This window comes from Stenella coeruleoalba, assembly GCF_951394435.1.
Source record: "Stenella coeruleoalba genome assembly, chromosome: 6".
In the NCBI taxonomy this organism is placed as follows: domain Eukaryota; kingdom Metazoa; phylum Chordata; class Mammalia; order Artiodactyla; family Delphinidae; genus Stenella; species Stenella coeruleoalba.
The window spans coordinates 58,810,915-58,834,042 of NC_137151.1; the positions used below are offsets into that span (position 1 = coordinate 58,810,915).

The 23,128-nt window shown below is 40.0% G+C and overlaps 1 pseudogene across 1 annotated transcript; it reads left to right on the plus strand.

The window, feature by feature from the left end:
- Positions 1-22,142: 22,142 nt before the first annotated feature.
- On the plus strand, positions 22,143-22,858 carry LOC307187889 (securin-like; annotated as a pseudogene). Its single transcript has one exon. The product of its transcript is annotated as a securin-like (transcript).
- The last annotated feature ends 270 nt before the right edge of the window (positions 22,859-23,128 follow it).

The window sequence follows — 23,128 nt, forward strand, 5'->3', positions numbered from 1 at the left end:
TTGACCATATATGCATGGGTTTATTTCTGTGCTCTCTAGTCTGTTCCATTGATCTATGTGTCTGTTTTTATGCCAATACCATACTGTTTTGATTACTATAGCTTTGTAATATAGTTTAAAATCAGGTCGTGTGATGCCTCCAGTTTTATTCCTCTTTCTCAAGATTGCATTAACTAATTGAGGTCTTTTGTGGCTCCAAACAAATTGTAGGATTGCTTTTTCTATTTCTGTGAAACATGCTATTGTCATTTTTATAGGGATTGCATTGCATCTGTAGATCACTTTGAGAAGCATAGAAATTTTAACAGTATTAATTCTTCTAATCTATGAGCACAGAATATCTTTCAGTTTATCTGTGTTTTCTTCAATTTCTTTCATCAATAACTTAAAGTTTCAGTGCATAGATCTTTAACCTCATTTGTTAAATTTATTCTTAAGTATTTTATTCTTTTTCATGCTATAGTAAATGGGATTGTTTTCTTAATTCCTTTTTCTATGGCTTGTTGTTAGTGTATAGAAATGCAATTGACTTTGTATATTTATTTTCATATACTGCAATTTTACTAAATTTGTTTATTAGTTCTAAGAGTTTTTTGGTTGAGTCTTTAGGATTTTCTAAATATAATATTATGTCTTCTGCAAATAGAGACAATTTTACTTCTTTCTTTCCAATTTGAATGACTTTTATTTCTTTTTCTTGCATAATTGCTCTGGCTAGGACTTCCAATATGATGTTGAATAAAAGTAGTGAGAGTGTGCATCCTCCAGGGATGATCACAAACATTTCTTAGATGTATATTAAATTAGAAGGCTGACTCTCAGGCAGCTGCTTTCAAAGTCTGCAGGTGGAGCCCTTTTACAGAAAGACTTGGAAATGGGCATTTTTCCTTGCTCCCTCTCTGCTGAGCCCTGGGGAGATAGCTGCAGTGAGTGCTGGCCTGTCCCTTAAGAACTGTTTCTTTGTTTGCTGTAGTCTTGAGGGTCTCAAGGATGCAAGCCTCATTGGCTTTCAGAGCTAGGTGTTTGGGGACCCATCTCTTGGGTGGGAGTCTTAAAAACTGGAGCACTAGATGTGGGGTTTAAATCATTCACTCCTTAGGGAGAATCTGGGAGTTGGGAGTGCCCTCAGGATTGTATACGCTGTACCTGGGGTGAGGTTTATGGCGAGAGTGTGCCTCAGCCTTTCCTACCCAATTCAATGTTGGTACATGTCATTCACTTGATGTGTAGGGTTTCTGGAGTTCTTTCAGAGGTAATTTCTCTGCGTGTAGCTATACTTTCTGCATGTCCATGGGAGGAGGGCAGTTCAGGAGCCTCCTATGTCATCATCTTGGTCGACCTCTTCCTTATTCTTTTATTTTAAACGAATTAAAATAAATATGTAGAAATTTCTGTTTTAATTTTGAATATGTTGAATATTAATAGATATAACCTAAATAAACAAAATCTCTTTGGCATAGTCAATCATTTTTAAAAGAGTAAAGGGGCCTTGACACTGGAAAGTTTGAGACCCACTAATTTTTAACACTTACTAGAAGATGAAGACCTGCTCCCAGGGAAAGGTTGAAAGGTTGGACCTGTGCAAAAGAAGTCGAGGTGGAGAAGCTTTCTGGAGACTGTGACCTACAACTTGAGACAATGTCTCCACAGGAATAGCAGGGAACATATGGAGAAAAAGTATCACAAAGTAACTTTTTGAGCTGTAGGAGGCTTCTTTGAATACTGCAAGAATATTTCTATGAAAAATTGGTTAATAAATAAATCTGTATGTATAGATATAAAGAAAATGATATATCTTTGCAATCTCCATGAAATCTATTTGTTTTAAAGATTTAGAAGTTTTTTTTTCTGATTATGAAAGCAATACACATTCACTGTAGAAAATACAGAAAATTCTGAAAAGTGTTAATAAAATAGGAATTAGTTGCAATTCTACCTCTTAGAATGAGTTAGCATATATTCTATTTACTTCTGTCTCTATTTTTAAATTGTTATATGTATAATTTCATATCTACTATATTTACTTAACCTTCTATTATGAGCATTTTCTCATTTGACAATCATTTGAAATCACTATATGTAGTGGAGCAAAATATTCCATTGAGATAATACAATAATTTATTTAGCCCATCTGCTACAGTTGTACATGAGGAGTTATTTTTCTCCTTTTATAAATTATATTTGAATGTGTCCCTCTCTATGTAATCATTTATTCTGTACACACACACACACACACACACACACTTGCATAGGCCAAGAACTCTGCATATGTTCTTATCTACATCACTGGTTCAAAAGCATTCGTTATACTTAATGGAATAAATATTGCAAAGATGTAATCTCCTCCAAAATTAACTTCTAAATTTACTGTCAAAATTATTGTTAACTCCAATAAAAGTGCCAGTAATTTTTTAAAGACAATGAAATGATTCCAAATTTCATGTGGATAAATTAATGGATTAAAAAGATTTGGAGGGCTTCCCTGGTGGCGCAGTGCTTGAGAGTCCACCTGCCGATGCAGGAGACATGGGTTTGTGCCCTGGTCTGGGAGGCTCCCACATGCCGCGGAGCAGCTGGGCCCGTGAGCCATGGCTGCTGAGCCTGTGCATCCGGAGCCTGTGTTCCGCAACGGGAGAAGCCACAACAGTGAGAGGCCTGCGTACCGCAAAAAAAAAAAAAAAAAAAAAAAAAAAAAGATTTTGAAATTGAAGACACAGTTGAGGAGTAATGATGGTGATAAAAGATATTAAAATGTATTGTAAAACTAAAGTAGTTAAAACAGCATGGTGTTGTAATAAGAATTGACAGGTAAAATAATAAAATTGCCTGGAAACGTGTAGCACATATAGAAATTTAGTATATGATTAAAAATAGTATTACAAATAAGTAATGACACAATGAACATTCAATAAATGGTACCAAAAAACTATTAACTCTTTGAAAAACAATAGACAAAAACAAAAAGGAAATCCCATTTCTAAAAAGCTACTTTGAGATCAAATTAGAAGGAAAGATGTAGAATGCCATCTAGTGGTGAAATAGGTAACTGCATACATATTGCTTAACATAGCATCTATTGGCAGAAATTTAAAACAAATGCAGACTTGAGGGAGGTAAATTATTCATTAATAAAAAGGCTTATACCTTATACTTCACAAATTTAAAGAAAGTTTTCCCAAAACTGATAAGATGATTTTACTGTTTGGGAGAATATTATAAATGATAACCTATATAGTGATCCTAAGTTAACATGTAAGAAATTACAGTGGCAGACATTCACATAAACAAGCATGCCAACCTGTCATACTTTTTTTTAGTAACACGATGAAACAAAAGAACAATTTGAGTAAAAGTGTGCTGTTCGGAAATTCACATATGAGAGTTGAACCTGCCAGTAATTATAGTTTTGAATAAGAACACATTCCCAGAACCTGTTCTCCGGATTGTGGTGCTTGATGGAGGTCCAGAGCTTGCTCTGAGCTTGTGCCTCATGTGGCTGCATAGTTCCTGGAATTAACGGAGGCTTCATTTCCTCTCATTGACCCCAGATACAAGCTCCACATATGTCACAATGTCCATACTGGCTCTGCCTCCAGGTTTGCAATCAGTACATCTAAGTTGTAGTAAGGAAACTCAGGGAAAATCTGCAAAGCAGCCCCTGCGGTTCTGGGAACAAGCCCTCCTTCCCCATCCAAGCGGCTGCAGCACAGCTGCCCTGTTGTGATGTACCTCTGCTCCCTGGCACGGCTCTTTGGTCAAGAGATGAGCTCCTAGATTAAAGATGAGCCTGGAAGTCCCCTCCATTGGCATTTAGGATTTAGACATGGAAGCACTGGACCAGTCTGAAAGCTTAAAATTCAGGAGCTTTTGGAGACCATTAATGAAACTGGAGGAACAGAAAAAGCAAGTGGAAGGGATGAAGCTCAAAGAAGCAACAACAGGAGATAAATGAAGCGCCACTTTGCTCCCACTCCTGGCTCCGTAGCTCCCAACAAACATCTCTGCCCTTCGCTCAGCTTGGACGTTCAGTTCCTACTTGGATTCCTTATATTCCTAATATCCTTCAGAGAAACACTTCCTTTTGCTAAAACAAATGTCAGTATGTTTTTCTGTCCCTTGGATTTAAAACTGTACCATATGGGACATCCCTGGTGGTTCCTGTGGGTAAGACCCCGTGCTCCCAATGCAGGGGGCCCGGGTTCGCTCCCTGCTCGGGGAACTAGATGCCACAGGTGTGCCGCAACTAAGACCCAGCACAACCAAAAAAAAAAAAAAAAACACAGCAAGAACAAAAACTGTACCATAATAATGCTTTCGAAAGGACACACCTGATCTATATCTTTCAAGGGTGGCTCATTACCATTGCATAAAAGTCCAAATCCTTTAGCATGGTTATGAGGCCTCTCATGATCCCTCAAGCCTCATCACTGACTTTCTCTTGTTCTCTCCTTCTTCCCATCCACCGTTCACCCTCCTCTGCTGCCCTCCAAGCTCCAGCCATACGCTAAGACTCTCGTCTCCCATACCACGGCATTCTATCCGCCTCTTGGCCAGGCTCTTCCCTCTCCATGAAATACTCTCCACCACCCTCTCCCCCAGCAGCTCCCATTTATCCTTCAGATCCCAGCTTAGGCTGGGATTCCCTCCTGAAACCCTCGTAGGTCCCTTCAAACTGGGTTGGTTACTCCTCTTAAGTTTGCATCATGTCCCTAACCCCATTATAGCTTTTATCCCTTTACAGCAAAATGTCCTATTTATTTGTCTCCCCCAGGTGACTCTAAGTTCCATGAGGGAAGGACAGAGTCGGCCTCACCGTTGCATCCTAATGCCTTGGACATAACCTGGAATACAGTCAGCACTCAAATATTTGTTCGATGAACAAATGAACATACATAGAGAACTGTATCTGTTACTTAAGTGCGAAACACTGAGGCCCAAGTGAGCCATGAATCTTTTCAGAGCACAGTGTCCAATTGGTCTAATTTCTGCTCTGATGAGGTTCTGTACATTTTTCATAACATTTTAAAGAGCTACCACTTCAGATTTCAAAACCAGACAAATACTTCTAACATATGCAACTTCTTCTTATGTTAAATGAAAGCTGAATGCACGTGAATCAATGTAAGGATTATCTGTAATTTTGTGGACATGGGTGGTCCAGACACCCACGAGGAGATAAATAAATGTTTGAGGTGGGTCCTTCAATGATTTTTACACACAATGCCAATTTGGCAAGCTTGACCGGGCCCTACCAGTATGAGGAACCATGATTTTGGTATGATGTTGGGGAATTTGTGGCTTCCATCTGCTGGTTATCTCACAAAATGTGGAGCTGAGAAAAATCACATACTGATTAAATCATAGAATCCCACACTTGGAAGGGACTTCATGAGATGATCTGGGCCCGCCTCCTGAAGGTCAATGCATAAATCATCTTGTGCAGATGGCTGTTTATACTATTTTTAAAGCTCTTTAAGGATGGAGATTACACAGCTTCCCTTGGTAGTCTGATCTTCATGGTCAAGAACTTCCTTTTTTAAAAGCCCAGCTTCTCACTGCGGTTTGGCCCATTTCCTCTTTTTCTCAGCTCTCTGTGAATATGGAGAGTACAAGATCAACCTTTCCTGCTAAGTATCTCGGGCTCACACTCCATACACCCACAATTAATTATTAAGATTTATGCTACCCCCCCAAGCCACACAGTTGCAATTCGTTTAGTTTTCAGAAGACTTACTTTTTTCCCTCTACAATGATTTTTGTGATTAAGATTTTTCTCCTTAGAGCCTAGTCTATACCTCACTATATAAAACTGGTAATGGCATTTCTTCTCAAATCCAAGTCAGCTGTAGATAAACAGCAAAGTTTTCTTCTTATCTTACCCCAGCATCGTATTTGCTGTTTAAATTACAGCATTTCCTTTTTGTTTCTGGCATAGATAAATCTCAAGCCTTTTACTGTCAAACTGCTGTTTTTTATATGTCATATCTGTATAATTTGTCTTGGGTTTTGTGGTAGGCTAACGAATGTCCCCGCGAAGATGTCCGAATACTGATCCCCAGAACCTGTGATTATGCTACCTTACATGGAAAAGGGGACTTTGCAGATGCTATTACATTAAAGATCTTGAAAGGCAGAAGTTATCCTGGATTATCCAGATGGACCCAATATAATCACAAGCGTGCTTATAAAAGGGAGATAGGAGGATAAGGCGACTAAAAAGATATGACGGGAGCACAGATTGGAGAGAGACACTTTGAAGACAGAGGAAGAGTCAGGAATGCAGAGGAATGCAGGCAGCCTTTAAGAAGTTGGAAGAAGCGAGGGAACAGAGTTTTCCCTAGAGCCCCTGGAAGGAGTGTGGCCTTGCCAATACCTTGATTTCAGCCTATTGAAACCCATTTTGGGCTTCTGAACTGCAGAAGGGTAAGATAATAAATTCATGTTGCAATGAGCAACTAAGCTTGAGGTAGTTTGTTACAGCAGCAATAAGAAACTAATACAGCTTTATTCATGAAAATATCTGTGCTTGTCTTGAACTTCATGGTTTTACTTAACAGACCACTTTTGGATTCAAAATGGTTATTTAGTATTATGTTCCCATCACCCAAAGCCACAACAAAACTAGTGGGTATTTACTAGACTATTGATAACCTTAACTTCTTATCAACTGTTTTAAAATAATTTATGTAATAGAAGATTCCATTTATTGAAAGGGTTCTATTTGCCAGGGACTACAGCGTGAGCTTGGAACGTGCTGTCTCACTTAATGAGGTAGGGATTATTATCCTCATTTCATTCACCGATAGAACTGACATTCAAGCCTCAGTATGCCTCATTTTAAAGCCCATCTTCTCTCAACTCCACCACGTTGACCTGCCACTGCCTTCTGCTCCATTTCTCTAGCTGGGGTATAAAATTGTTAAGAATGTGAAGCACCATGAAGTTTCAAGGAAGATGTGTTACTCTAAATGTAACTTTCTTGAAAAAAAAAAAGAGAGAAAGCTAGTTCCCTAGAAATGCCATGCGTTTGTTCCAGACGTCAGATAGAAACGATTTCAAACATCAAATGAAATGATAATTATTGGAAAAGTGGGAGGGATCCCTCAAAAACATTAGGGGGGAAGGCAAGAACTCTCTCTGTCTTGGCAGGGACATGTGATTTCCCTGGGGAAATAGCATTTGTAAAGAGAAAAACTTCAGAACTAGTTTCAAGCAAAGTTATTGTTTAAACTCATATTCTGCCCTATGAAAGTCTCTGAACTCGTGTTGTCCTTCAGTCGTTGTTTTTGGTTACCTACATAATTTGACATGTTAGGCTATGAAGGGTGGTATTTTATCTCTGTGCACTGTTCCTTCTCTTACTTCTCTCTGTTTGAAAGAGAAGAGAGTGCAATTTCATTTGAATAGCAACCTTCCCCAATTCTGCTTTCCATGTGGTCTGCCCAGGCTGGGAGGGAGGAGATACAAATTTCTTCTCAAGTCATCTCATCTTAACAAACCAACCAACAAATATTCAATCAACAAACAACCACTCCTTAGTTCTACTAACCATCCCTCTCTCTCCTCCTTTTTCCATCTGAACAACTGGTAAGTTTTCTCCATTCTATATAAAACATTATGCAAAGATAGCATCAAATCCCACCCGTCTTCCAACCATACTGTTCCTATGTCCTTCTTATGTATAAACATTACAGCTGTTCCTATCCTTTTCCTTTTGGACAAAACTCGAAAGACCACAGTGGTTTATACTTGGCTGCAGCCCTCGTTTTCTTGTCTCTTCTTAATCCACTATAATTCTGTTGCTCCATTACTCTTTGGTGGGACAAGTTTCAGTGGGTTCTCACGGGGTAGGAGTGGGTGTAGAATTCAGCTGGATATCTTTTATATGTTCCAACTAAACCCACTGTTTTCTCTCCAGTTTCTAAAACCTGCCCCTCAGCCAGTATGTACTCTTTAGTGAAGGACACTACCTAGATGCCAAACCAGAAATCTAGAATGCGACTCTATTCTGTCTTCTTATATTCATGCCACCTCCTTAAGATTTTGCCTACATCTTCCTTTCTATTCACTATCAGTTCTTCAATTCAAGTCTTCAGCATTTTTCAACTGAATTACTGAAATTCTCTTCAACCTGCTGCTTCCCTCTAATCTTTAAAGTTGTTTTATGAGATTCCAGTTCATTCCTGATAAAAGAAGAAAACAGAGGGCATTGCTAATGTGTAGGAAACATAGATATCTGTGTCAAAAGCCAAAGACATCCAGAGCAATAAGATGGCCAAAGGAAGAAAATAAGGAAAGAAACTGAAATTAGACAGAAGATGTGGGCTAAAATGTGAGGGTCACAGTGACTGCTCTAAAATACATGTGAGCTAGTGTGCTCTTAAACACGCCTGTGTCCCGGAATATTATGTCTAATTGGGCATGAGTAGATGAAATATAGTCTATGTATGCATATATTATGCAGTGAGAGTTGTTAAGGTGATGAGAGGAGCTCAGTTTATAGAAGTGTAATCAGAATCACCAGCCATGGCTACAAAATTATTGTTATTTATTTTTATCATTATTTTGTCTTTATGGGTATTTTATTGAGAAGTTAGAACACAATAGCCTTTCCTTCTCATTCTCTTTCCTTATCATCATTTCCTCTATAATTTATTGTGACACTTTTAAGACATTTAAGAAAATATGAAGGCTAATGAACACCAATATACTCACCACCAACCCTAAAATATAAACTTCCAAATTCCACAAAAATTGAAGTACTATGCTCAATCTCTGCTTCTTTCCCTTGACTCTTAACCAGAGGTAACCCACTCTTCTAAAATTAGTATTCTTTCATTCCCACATGTATTCACTTTTAATGCCCAAATTACAATGGCTCTCACTCACCTGATGTAGCATCTCGGCCACACCACCCAATCGCTGAAGATAAAAATTGAAGAGTAATCCTTCATTCATCACTTTTTCTCATCTTGTGGAATGATGCTCTGGGCTCGTACACTGGGGAGTAACAATAGTGCACATTTCTTCCCAAATCCATGTTCAGTGTGAGATTGGCCATAGTGGGGGTACTCACACCATGAACACTGGCAATAACTACAAATCAAGTGTTTCCTCCTCATTCTCCTCCCACCCCCTAAGAATGGGCCATTAAACATTTACCAACATGTTACTGTTCATCTCAGAGGTGGCAATTTTGGGTGTGAAGGAGATGCCAGTGAGGGTGGAAGGAATAACAGGGGAACAGGGTCTCTCATGGATGCATCAGGAGGGAAGAAAGGCTGTAATCTAGGACACTGAGCAGGGAACACAGCAGCCAGAAGTCCCTGACCTTGGGATCTAAGCAGGCCAAGCTAGGGGTGTTTTGAGGAAGCACCTTATTATGGCTAGTACGGTTTCGAATACATTGTTTGGCTTGACATTGAGGTGAATGATGTTTAGTGCTGCCAGGCAGTTGGCAGGAGACTTACGGTTTTGCAAGTGTTTTGACAGACACATGGTTCTCAGGGTAAACAGTTAGTTATTTCAGAAAAATAGTATTCTACAGGGTCCTCTAAGCTGACCAACTGGAATCCTAATGTCTAGTGAGGTTGAGGTGTGTTGACTGAGGTGCTCTCATCTCCAATGGTGACCTCGTGGGCTGGGGTGACATCCTCTGAAGCGCTGGTGTCTTGGGGGTGGTGAAGGCCAACTTGGGGGAAGGTGACTTTTCTGGGTGGGACACATGAAGGAGTGGCTGACTGCTGTCAAGTTCTAAGTATAAATGCTAGAGGCCTATCTCAGGATGAAATTACAAGTACAGGATCGACTGCTAGTTGAGCAGATCTCAGTGAGCTCTGTAGGATCCTCAGGGGCTCCTTGCAAAGGAGTGTGTGATGTCTATGATGGAGGTTTGTGCGGACTCCAGCTATGACGCACGTAGCTTCTGGGCATATTGATGGGCTAATTGTAGGAACGTTTTGTGGATGGCAGCTTTAAAATCCAGAGATCGCCCTGTTAAGACTATATAGTGGAACCATTAGGGCACAAACCTGCCAGCCAGATGGGTCTGATTTGATTACACTGGGAGGCTATTCTGCCTGGGATATAATTTGAAGCATGGTATAAGGTGGGAGCAGCTCATTTAAGTATGGCTTCCATTGGAGACATTTAATATAGAAGGAAGTGAGCTCTGAGTCAGAATCCACTCCTGGTGGCACGCTGGCCGAAGCCCTTCCAACAGGGCCTGTCACTCAGTCATCCTCCTGTGCAGTTGTTCACCTGGCTGGTATTCCCACACATCTCCTGGGACAGGATTAGGCCTGCGGGGTCCACTAGCAATTCTATCATCCAGGCTGTACACAATTAAGAGCAATAACCATAATAAAGGAGAGTATTTGCATTGGACTAGCTTGCTGGGGCCTCCTTCAGAGCAAGTAATCTGGATACTGATCAAAGGTAGAGTTGCTTTGGATCAGTAGGTTGTTTCCTCCTCCCCCAAGGTGCTGTGGTGACCTGGATTCCAGGGTTCCTTTATGGATTTCACTTCCTAATGTGACTGGCATCCATTAGGCAGAGGGCCTGTGTTCTTCTCTCTGAGACCCACACAGTTATTCACTAGTGGCTTCTGGAGCTATAATTTCCATCTCTTGTAAACTTTTTGATGAATTTGGTTTAATTAACCAACTTTTATTACCTGAATAGTGAGGCAGAACCAGTGGCCTGAACTTCATGTCTGGTACTGGGCCATCATCTGGGCCAATGATATCTGTATAATCATGATTTCTAAACAATTTTGTTCCCTTGGTTTCTCTGTTATAAGAGGGTCATATTGCACAATCCACCCTCAGTTGGGTTGCCAGTATGTGGAAGATGGCGAGATTATTGAAAAGTCAAAATGGCAAGGGAAGCATTTATCTGTAAGCAGTCTTGAATGACCTCCTCTCTGCTATGGAGGGAGTGAGAGTTCCCTGTAAGTACCAGCAGGGAAGTCTTTGGAGAAGACTGTCGGTGATGTGAGGGGTTTGGAGACTTGGAGTCCAGGAGTTAAGGAGTATGAGAGCTTGGGGTAAAAATTTTGTCTATTTGGGTGGTCATTTATTGTTTAAAAGCTTGAGGAACATGTCTTTGAGTAGGCCATTGTCCTTCTCTATAAGTCTGGTCACTTGGGGTCAGTAAGCTAGGTGGAAATTCCATAAGATTCCATGTTCTGGATGGATCTTAGCTAGATGTAGGGCATGATTGAACAGCTTGGGAAAGTGAAATGGTACCTTGATCTGACTCTACAATGTCTGGTGGGCCAAAGTGAATGAGTACCTGCTTAAGAAGGAGATTACACAATGTGAAGCAGCATTTCAGGAGGAAACAGCCATTAGGAGTCTGTCCCCTAATATGTCCCCTAATACTATGTTGCTTGTCCAACATATGGACCAGGGAGTTACAGCGACTTTCGAGAAATATTATTTATGTCACACTTTCCTCAGGCAGTAAAGGTGAGTGATGAATCAAGAACAACCTTGTGACAATTTTGGAAGGACTATAACATCTACAAGGCCATAAAAAACCTTGACTTTGCTTGGAGTGAGGTTATGGCAGTCACCATGGGGTGAATGGGGTTTGGAAGAACCTTTGCCCGCAGCTTGTTCATGATTTTCTTGGATATAGGAAGGTGGATGACGAGTCCAAAGAGGTCTTCAGCAACTTAGTGACCCTCAGCAAGAAGCTGGAGCTAGATCTGCAAGAGGACGACTTCACTGAAATCCTTACTGTGCAAGACGAGGAGCTTACTAATGAAGACCTGATGGAATTGGAGGCCCAGAGAAAGGACGAAGAGAGAAAAGAGGAAGAAGAAGTAATTGAAGAACTGAAGAGATTCATGATGCAGGAAATGGCGAAGGGATTTTGTTTATTTGATGAGGCACTGTTAGTTCTTGAGGCACAGGACCCAAATGTAGAACAGTACATGAAGGTTGCAGTAGTCGTTCAGAATGCAATCCAGTGCTACCGTGTCATCTATGATGAGAAAAAAAGAGCTACAACCCAGACATCACTGGATCATATTTTCAGGAAGGCAGATAGGATTGAATCCAGCAAGGAACCAGAACCTGTGCCATCAACGTTCAGGCCTGAGTGAAACTGCAGCTTGCCCTCCGTCTCCTATTGCTGACGATCCTTCAGCTCTACCATCTCCCACCTCCTCTCCCTCCTCCAGTCAGTAACTCTTCTTGCCTGTTCACTCGATGCCAGCCCCTCTATGCCAGCTGCTGTACTGTACTGTAAGATTTAATATGTTTTCTTTATTTTTTGTTTGTTTATTTTTTATGTATTATTTGGGTGAAAAGCATTATAAACCTATTACAGAACAGTACTATATAGCCGATTGTGTTAGTTGGGTACCTAGGCTAGTTTTGTTAGACTACGAACAAATTGGAGTTACGAACACACTCTCGGAACAGAACTCGTTCGTATGTAGGGGACTTACTGTATCCACAATGGTGGTTTCATACCTACTAGCTCCAGGAGAGGGCGGTGGCCGTCAAATAAAAATCATTTGCCGGGCTTCCCTGGTGGCGCAGTGGTTGAGAGTCCGCCTGCCGATGCAGGGGACACGGGTTCGTGCCCCGGTCCGGGAAGATCCCACATACCACGGAGTGGCTGGGCCCGTGAGCCATGGCCGCTGAGCCTGTGCGTCCGGAGCCTGTGCTCGGTAACGGGAGAGGCCACAACAGTGAGAGGCCCGCGTACCGCAAAAAAAAAAAAAAAAAAAATCATTTGCCATAGCAGTAGGGTCTATTGCCCCAGGGAACACACCCCCACCTGGGAGCCTCCCAGAGTTTTGTTTGGGAGCAAAGGGGGCAATTATCTGCCACCATTTTGTCTAGAGCCTGGGTGAAGAAGATGCTGTGCCTCTTTTCCCAGTCAGTCACTACCTGATGTCTTGATGTGATGTGGTCCCATTCTGCTAGTGGGTATGGCATCTCTGGAGGAATAGTTGTTTCCGGGGCTATGTCTGGTACTCTGGGGTGCGGCTCATGTGGGGCCTTGGAACAGGTGTGTAACTTGGATAAAGAGTCTGCAATGCTATTATAATGTGCTTTTGGTGTTTGTTTATGTGTGTGTGTGTGTGTGTGTGCGTGCGTGCGTGTGCAGAGATACATAAGTGACCACAATCGACATGTGTGAGCTGCCTATCTCCAGATGGAGGCATCCCCGAGAGGCTTTCCTTGAATCATAAAATTACCCTTTTGCCAGTGTCCAGGCCAGGCTGTGACAGGCCTCCCCAAGATGTGCTACTTTGGCATGTGGATTATTTTGAGCTAAAGGCAGTGGAGACCCTATAGGCTCAAGAAAAACTACTGTCCCTCCCTTAACTACCTAGAAGAATTTAGATTGGAGATTTTCCCCAGTAAAACAGTTATTACCAAGAATCTCTCATGTATGTGGGGTTCCTGCATGTATGAAATGAAATTTGATTTTCTCCTGTTAATCTAATGTTAACTTAATTTTAGACCAGCCAGAAGAAACTAGAAGAGCAAAGGAAAATTTTTTTCTTCCCCAACAATTACGCTAATACTACTGGAAACAAACCTATCTTTATGAACTGAAACTCATTCTTCTTCTTTTTTAATGGGTATACAGTTCCCTATTTCATGGATGTATCTTGATTCATTCAACTAGTATCATATGGGTATTCAGGTTATTTCTAATTTTTTACAATGAATAATCAATATCCACAAACAATAACTTTGTACGTAAGTAGATTTTTATTTTTTTAAATTTTATTTATTTATTTATTTATTTTTGGCTGTGTTGGGTCTTTGTTGCTGTGCATGGGCTTTCTCTAGCTGCCATGAGCGGGGGCTACTCTTCGTTGCGATGCGCGGGCTTCTCATTGTTGTGGATTCTCTTATTGCGGAGCACGAGCTCTAGCCACACAGGTTTCAGTAGTTGTGGCAAGTGGGCTAGGTAGTTGTGGCTTGTGGGCTCTAGAGTGCAGGCTCAGTAGTTGTGGTACATGGGCTTAGTTGCTCCATGGCATGTGGGATCTTCCCCAGCCAGGGCATGAACCTATGTCCCTTGCATTGGCAGGCAGATTCTTAACCACTGTGCCACCAGGGAAGCCCTAGATTTTTATTTTTTAGTGTGTAACTTTAGGGTAAATTTCTAGAACTGGGGCTGTTGAGGAAAAGGGCAAACGTCTAAGTAGTTCTGGTATATTGTCAAATACTCCTCCAGAAGGGGTAATGACATTTTGTATGCTCATCTGCAGCGTTTGAAAGGTTCTGTGTACCCACATCCTTGTCAACAGAGTGTATTGCCAAGCTTTTGAGTTAGAACTAATATCTTAATATAGTTTTATTCATATAGATTTTGCATATTTAAGTTTATTTATTAAGGCACAATTTATACACAGTGAACTGCATAGATCTCAAGCGCACATTTTGCCAAGGTCTGATAAATATGCATTTCCATGTAACCCACATCTTAATCAAGAAATAGAACATTTCCGTCATTTTCATTTTCTAGGAAGCTCTCTGGTGTCCATTCTACTCAGAACTCCACACCTCCCTCCCCAGAGGCAGCCATTAAGCTATTCTACCACCATTGCTTAGTCTGTGCTGCTCTTAAGCTTCTTATAATAGAATCAAGTAGTATGTTCTATTTTGTCTTTGGTTACTTTTGTGTAACATATTATTTGTGAGATTGTCTTGTTGCGTGTATCATCATAATAATTTGTCCTTTTTATTGCTGTGTAATATTTCATTGTATGAATATACCAGTTTTTCTGTCCATTCTTCTGTTGATGGACATTTGGGTTTCCAATATTTCGGCTATTAGGAAAGTTACTAGAACATCTTTGTTCAAATCATATACATACAAATACACATTTTTTTAATGGCTATGCAGTTTGTCCATTTTGTCGAAGTAACTTGATTCCTTCAACCAGTATCCTATGGGTAGATGTATGGGTATTTAAGTTGTTTATAATAATGTTTCTTTTGGTAATATATATAGGGTACATATGTGTTTAACTTTATAACAAATTGCCAAACAGCTTTCCTGTGTACTCATCTCATTTTATACTATCATCCAGAATATATGAGACTTCCAGTGCCATATCTTTGCCACCATTTTGGCTGTTGCCTTTTACAAATTTGATATAAATGTGTAATGCATTAATTCCATTTTATATGCAGCATGTGTGGAGATAATGATAATTTTTTTCTTTTTAGATCTCTTAATATGGTACATTATATTGACAGATTTTCTAATATGGAACCCCCTTGATAATTTTGGAATAAATTACATTTAATCATAGTGTATTAATATTTTTAATATGCTATTGAATTCTATTTGCTGGGATTTTTAGGATTTGTGTGTGTGTGTGTGTGTGTGGTATGCAGGCCTCTCACTGCCGTGGCCTCTCCCCGTTGCAGAGCACAGACTCCGGACGCGCAGGATCGGCGGCCCTGGCTCACGGGCCCAGCCGCTCCGTGACATGTGGGATCTTCCCAGACCAGGACACGAACCCGTGTCCCCTGCATCGGCAGGCGGACTCTCAATCACCAGGGAAGCCCGATTTTTAGGATTTTAAAATCAACTTCATAAATGAAATTAGCTCACAATTTTCTGGGTTTTTTTCTTCTATCTTTATCAAACTTAAGTATCAATGTTACACTCACTTTATAAAAAGAATTAGAACATTGGTCTTCTCCTTTTCTCCCCTTAGCCTCTGAAATAAGTTAGGAAGTATCGTAATTACCAACTTCTTTGAAAGTTTGATAGAAGATCCATGCAAAACCATCTGGACCCGGTGACTTTTTAAAAAAATAAATTTATTTATTTTATTTATTTATTATTTTTGGCTGTGTTGGGTCTGTTGCTGCGTGTGGGCCTTCTCTAGTTGCAGCAATTGGGGGCTACTTTTCATTGCAGCGTGCAGGCTTCTCACTGCGGTGGCTTCTCTTGTTGAGAAGCATGGGCTCTAGTAGTTGCAGCTTCAGTAGTTGCAGCACGTGGCTTCAGTAGTTGTAGCTCATGGGCTCTAGAGTGCAGGCTCAGTAGTTGTGGTGTGTGAGCTTAGTTGCTCCGTGTCACGTGGGATCTTCCCAGACCAGGGATTGAACCCGTGTCCCCTGAACTGGCAGGTGGGTTCTTAACCATTGCACCACCAGGGAAGCCCCTAGACCTGGTGACTTTTTATGAGATGATTCTTTGATATTTTTGTCCATTTCTTCTATGGAAATTGGTTTATTTAAGCTTTTTTAATCTCTACTAATGTCAACTTTTATAACTACATTTTCTTTCAAATTCATCTCTCTCTTCTAGGTTTTCAAATACATTTTATTCTAATAAATCATAGACATTTTCAATAGTCTCATATTTGTTTTAATTTCATTCGCTTCAGTGGTTGTTTTCAAATTCATTTTATTTTATATATTGTTGTTTCTTCTTATTCTTTGTTTGTTCTGTAATATTTCTTTTATATATTGCTAGATTTGATTCATCAATGTCTTATATAGGATTTTTTTACCTATGTTCAGTCAGATTGTGTTCCTTTTCTGTAAAATCTTTGTCAGATTTTTGTATCAAGGTTATCCTGGTCTCATAAAATGAGGTGGGAAATGTTTTATATTTGCTCCTTATTTTGAAGAATTTATGTAATATTGGTGGTTTTTTTTCCTTAGATGTTTAGAAGAATTCACCTGTTAAGCCATCTGGGCCTGGAGCTCTTTTCTGGAAAAGTTTTTAAAATAACAAATCCAATTTCCATAATAGACAGAGGACTATTAAGATTTTCCTATTATTTGTGTCTATTTAAGTAACATTTTAAAAAAGAATTTGTCCACTTTAACTAATTGTCAAATTTACCAGGCATAGAATTTTATGTACTATATACTTATTATCATGATATTGTCTGTAAGATCTTTAGAGATGTCCCCTTTTATTATAGGTATTGGTCATTTTTCCTCTTTTTGTCCTTGCCTAGTCTTGCTAGGGATTTATTAATTTTATTAATCTACCCAAAGCACTAACTTCTGTCTTTGTTAATTTTTAGTACCAATTTTTAACTATTTCATTATTTTCTTCTAGTTTTTTAAAATTTCCTTTCTTTTACTTTCTGAAATTTGCTGTCCTTTTCCCCCCAGCTTTTAGAGGTAAAAGCTTAGGCTATTGATTTCCAAACTTTCTTCTTTCCTAACAAATACATTTAAAGCTATGTTTTATTCTTAAATACAGCTTTAGTTGTATCTTTCATTGTATTTATCTTATTTTCATTATAGTACAGTTCAAAAGTATTTTTTGATTTCCTTTATGATGTCTTTGACTGATGGGTTATTTAGAAGTGATTGCCTAGTTTCAAGCAGTTGTGAATTTTTAAGCTATCTTTTGTTTTTGATTTTTAACTTGATTCCACTATGGTCTGAATGATTCCAGTCTTCAAAATTTGTACAATTATTTGTATAATTAAGGTTTTCTTTGTGGCCAACAATGTGGTCAATTTTTGTGACTTTTCCATTCCATTTTGAAGAACATGTATCCTCTTTCATCAGAATTCATAGTTCAGTTTAGATCTATAAGATCTACCTTATTGATTATGCTGTTTAGGTATCTGTATCCTAATATTTTTCTTCCCTGACTCTATCTTGAGTTAAGAGAGGAGAGTTTAGATTTCTTTTTACCAGTGTATTTCTGACTATTGCTTCTTGAATCTCATGTAGTTTCTGCTTTATGAAAGTGGTTGATGTGTTATTGGGTGCATAAATGTTAACAGCTGTTATAGATCTTCATTAAGATTCAGAACACTCAGCATTGTAAAGTGTCCTTCTTTTCCTTAATATTTTTTTGCTGGAGTTTTAACTTTTGGTGCCAATAGTTCAACCCCTGCTTTCTTTTATATTTATATCTGCCTGGTTCATTCAACATGACTGCTTTATAGTCTTATCCTCATTATTTAATCTTAGTTCTATAATTAAAGATATAAAATGCTTGTATGAGTCTTATCTAAATGTTCTACAGTAATCTTTGTTGGATGTTTTACTTTTATCACATTGAATTCAGAGGGAGTCCAGGGTTTGGCAAACCTGCTTGGACTTAGGCCAATGAAACTTCAAACTACAAAGGTGGCACTCAGTAAAATGTGGCTTGGGCATCTCAACCCCGACTGTGGCAAAGCACCACTTGATTCTAATTTCATACATATATTCATTCTCTTACCTTTCCTTACTAATATAATCCCGTTTTGTATGGGCTGCAACATATTCATCTGAAAGACAAAATTCCCTAGCCTCCCTTGTAGCCAGGATGAGGTCATGCGACACATTTCTGGCCAAAAAAAAAAAAAAAAATCAAAATTCTTCTGGAGATTCCTGGGAATGTTTTGCTTTTTCAAAATCTGTGCATTCCGGGCTTCCCTGGTGGCGCAGTGGCTGAGAGTCCGCCTGCCAATGCAGGGGACGCGGGTTCGTGCCCCAGTCTCTGGGAAGATCCCACATGCGCAGAGCGGCTGGGCCCGTGAGCCGTGGCCACTGAGCCTGCGCATCCGGAGCCTGTGCTCCGCGACGGGAGAGGCCACAGCAGTGAGAGGCCCGCGTACCGCCAAAAAAGAAAAAAATAATAATTTGTGCATTCCCTTCCTGATTGTCAGTTCTCCTTTTAGACTTATTCTCATTTTCCTCCTCTTCTTCTTCCTCTTTATCCTCCTACCCATCCTTTTTTCCTCTGTATCTTCCCTAAAAAATGGACAGGAAACTGGGAGATGGCTCAGTCCTTTTTCAAATTTGAGGTGCCTGTGAGAGGAAAGCCATTTGCTAATGATGGCAAAGCAGAAGAATAAAGAGCAGGTGTTATTGCTGATATGCTTACTTTTGGACTTCCTGCTTCTGGACTTCTTGTTTTGTAAAAAATATATATCCTCCTATTTAGTTCAGTCTCTGTGACTGGTTTGTATTACACACAGGTAAACATAATATGTAACTAATATATTCAACTTCATTTCTAGGCTTGCAGTCCCCATCCTTAGCTTTATTTCCCACTGTCGTCCCTTAGTTTGCTTTTTAAACCTAAGGGAAGATTAATCTCTGATTTTGACCTTTGGCATTATTTTGGACTTGACTCACATTTGCTGTTTTATGCTTCCCTTTTCCATTCACTCCAGCTAGGTGTCAGTTTCCTTAGCTGCCTACCTCCTCTCCTTTGTATCCCTGGTTCTGAAGGCTGCTGCTTAACTGGAGTGGGCATGGAGGTGCTCTCAAGCTTTTGACTTGGTGTCACAAGAACACATATCTGTTTAGTCTCTAAACCAAACGTCAGTTCCAAATGGAGCCTGTTATGTCACCTGTGATACATTGGTATCAGAATAAAGGCAACAATTTGCATAAAAGAAACCATGGTGGACATCGTAGAACAACCTTTTTTTTTTTTTTTAAATAAATTTATTTACTTATTTATTTTTGGCTGCATTGTGTATTTGTTGCAGCATGCAGGCTTTCTCTAGTTGTGGTAAGCGGGTGCTACTCTTCGTTGCGGTGAGTGGGCTTCTCATTGCGGTGGCTTCTCTTGTTGTGGAGCACGGGCTCTAGGCCTGCGAGCTTCAGTAGTTGCAGCATGTGGGCTCAGTAGTTGTGGCTCGTGGGCTCTAGAGCACAGGCTCAGTAGTTGTGGTGCACGGGTTTAGTTGCTCCGCGGCATGTGGGATCTTCCTGGATCAGGGATCCAATCCGTGTCCCCTGCACTGGCAGGCAGATTCTTAACCACTGCGTCAGCAGGGAAGTCCCATAGAATAGCCTTGAGCTTGTTAGCTCAGAACTGTGAAAAATACAGTACATTGAACTTATCAGTTGAATGCCTTAACAATCCATAAAGCCATCCCCTACCTAAAACATCAAGCAAATATACGAACAACAACCCTACTCGGAAAGAACTTGTGCAACCTCTGAGCCTTCCCCTTTCAGATGCTTTGGAGGAAAACATGTTAGTTTTGGTTCTGGAGAAGCTGAGTGACATAATCTTGATACATACAAAGGTAACTTCTGCCCTGAGTAGCTCCATAATAATGATCTTAAGATGTATACTTCAGGATCCTATTATTACTGAGAACTCATTGTAAGACAAATACAGAGTTATAAACAAAGACTTCTGAAAGATATGGTGGTGATTAGGCACTTTTAATCTAATTTTTTCTCACAAGGAATTTAGGCCCAGGCAGCTTAAATTACCTGCTCAGGCTCCCACAGCTGGCACTAAACCTACTTAGATAATGCTAATCTTAAATTTTCTATCCAGATCAGGAAAAGCTTGTCATTATGTAAATGGGTGAGAGGATTATTACAGATATTACTCCTTTTGGTCAAAGTATATAAGTAATTTATAAACTTTGGAAACTTATTGGTGGGTAATTGGGAAATTCTGGCTTACAGGCACTTTAGAGATAGAGAAAGAGGATCCAACTCAAATTGATGTCGGCATCATTTTGGCATAATACGTTCCTCCTTTCTGTCCCCTTTTTAACAACCAAAAACCAGCATCCATTTATGAACAAAAGCATGTCTATAGAGTTGTGGGATCAAGCACCATATGTCAAGGGACCTGGAAGGAGTCTCTCCCAACTGTGCGTCTGGCAAAAGGAAGACAGACCTTTGTGCAGTCTGCGAACCAGCAGGAGCTGGTGAACCTGCCCCAACACCCCTTGGCGGCAGTTGAGGAAAACCTGGAGAGTGCTGACTTGGGCAGCCATCCAAGATAAGAGAGACTTCGTAGAGGTCTAGCCTTCCTAAGGGGCTATTCCAACACTCCATCAGAGCAAAAACAAAAACAAAAAACAAAACCAAATTTGGATGCTTTGGAGAGGGTGAGAGGAACCACCCAGCTCTGTCCCTCCCCCAAGGTGACACAGCGCAGGGCTGAACTAACTGGTGGCAACCTCTCTTGGGGGAGAAAAGGTGAGTGGTGAACGAGTGCCAGGTTACCCCAGCTGTATGGGAAGCTACTGGAGAAACCCATTTCTCTCCAGCTATACCCACAATACTGAAGCGAGGACATCCATGACTGGATGATGAGAGGAGATGAGGAGAGAGGCAGATAAGAATATCAAAGGGCATTAGAGAGTCCTGCTGACTGCTTTCAGGACTCCACAGGAAGCCCACCTGAGAGAATCCCCCCCATCAGAACTGCAGGCATCCTCAATGCCCCAATTAGTAAATGCACACCTCACCCCACTCTTCTGCTGGCTCCTTGTGTGGGCTCCCAAGTGTGGCAAATGGAGTGTGCTCAGAAAATCAGACCGAAGTCTGTGGGCAAGGAAGAAATCACAAACTTGAGCTGTGGCACTACTTTTTGGAAAAAAGAGATAGGTTTCCAGCAGTTCGCCTGGTGAGTAGTAAGAACCAGAGAAGGCATAAAAGCTTAAGAATTCTGCCACAAAGGGGGGCAAGAAGTGTGGAGTTGGTGTATCCATAGAAGGTCAGAGAAACCCCAGATATAATAGGACAAAGGATCAATGTATCTAACCTGACGGGAACTAGTAAAGATTTGTGGGTGATTCTGCTGCTTCAAATGTGAAATCATCAATGCAGAACTCCAAAAACATGAAGAATCAAGGAAATTTGTCATCATCAAAATAAAACAATAATCTCCAATTACCAAACTCAAAGACATGGAATTTTGCAATTTACTCGATAAAGAATTCAAAATAGCTCAATGAGCTACAAGAAAACACAGTAAGACAATTTAACAAAATCAGGAAAACAATACATGAACAAAATGAGAAATTTAACAGAGATAGAAATCATAAAAAAGAACCAAACAGAAATTCTGGAGCTGAAGAATCTAATGAATGAAATGGAAAATGCAATAGAAAGCATCTATAGCAGAGTAGCTACCATAATTTGTTAACAAACACATAATATAAAAAGACATAGCTTGTGATATAAAAAATATAAAAGTCGGGGAGTAGAAGTGTAGAGTTTTCATATGTGATTGAAGTTAAGTGGCTATCATATTAAAATGAACTTTTTCCATAAGACGTTTTATGTAAGCTTCCTGGCAACCAGAAAACTAAAACCTAGAGTAGATTTACAAAAGATAAAGAAAAGGGAATCAGAGTGGGAAATCAAGAAAAGCAGTCAGAACAGAAAAAGAGACTGAGTCTTGCTTAATCCAGAATGACTACTCTGATCTTTGCTATTAAGGAAAATGGAGAACCAGGCAGCCGTGTGGCTTCTAAGGAGAGACTGAAGCTGGGGTCTAGGACTTCAGTCAAAGTCTTAGATGGGAGATCTTGGGTTTCAACATCACATGTTTGCAAAATGTTTGATTTTCCAACAGCCTTACCTAAAGCCACCAGAAAGTCTTTAGGAACTGTCAACAGAGCTACAAAAAAAGTCAGTAAAGACTAATAGATGCCTCAGAGACAAACTTCTCTGCCAAAAAGATGACCAAAAGCACTGTTAACGAAAAAGCTCTGTTCCTGCCTCAAATGATACCTATCCAGAAATAGAGACACATTTTCCCTTCAATCCTCTAGATTTTGAGGGTTTTGACCTGCCTTAAAAGCACCAAATTGGACACCTCCCCTTGGATGGAGTGTCTCTCATGATTCTTAGTGAGGAGAGGAAACTTGAAAAGTTGTTATACCTTGGCCCCTCTTCACCTTTGAAGATTCCCTCTTCATCAGGGGGAATTTAATCTGTTGCAGTTTCTTTCAAGCAATTTGTCAACTCTGGATGTTGAATTGCCACCTGTTTGCTCTGACTTAGATATTTAAATTTCTTATCGCTTTATACTTTGTGTGTGCTTTTGTATTAATAAGCAATTTTTTTGTTTAACAAGAAGAAAATGGAAAATCACTAATTTAAAATGGTAAGCAGATACAGAGGAAAAAAGAAACAACGGAACTACAAAACACCCAAAAAGCAACTAATAAATGACATTAATAAGGCCTAACATATCAATAATTACTCTAAATGTAAATGGAATAAATTCACCAACCAAAAGTCACAGAGTGTATAAAGGGATAAAAAAACAAGACCTAACCATATGCTGCCTATAGGAGGCTCACTTCAGCTTTAAGGATATACATAGGCTCAAAAAGAAAGGATGGAAAAAGATAATCCTTGCAATTGGAAACCAAAATAAAGTGGGGGTGGCT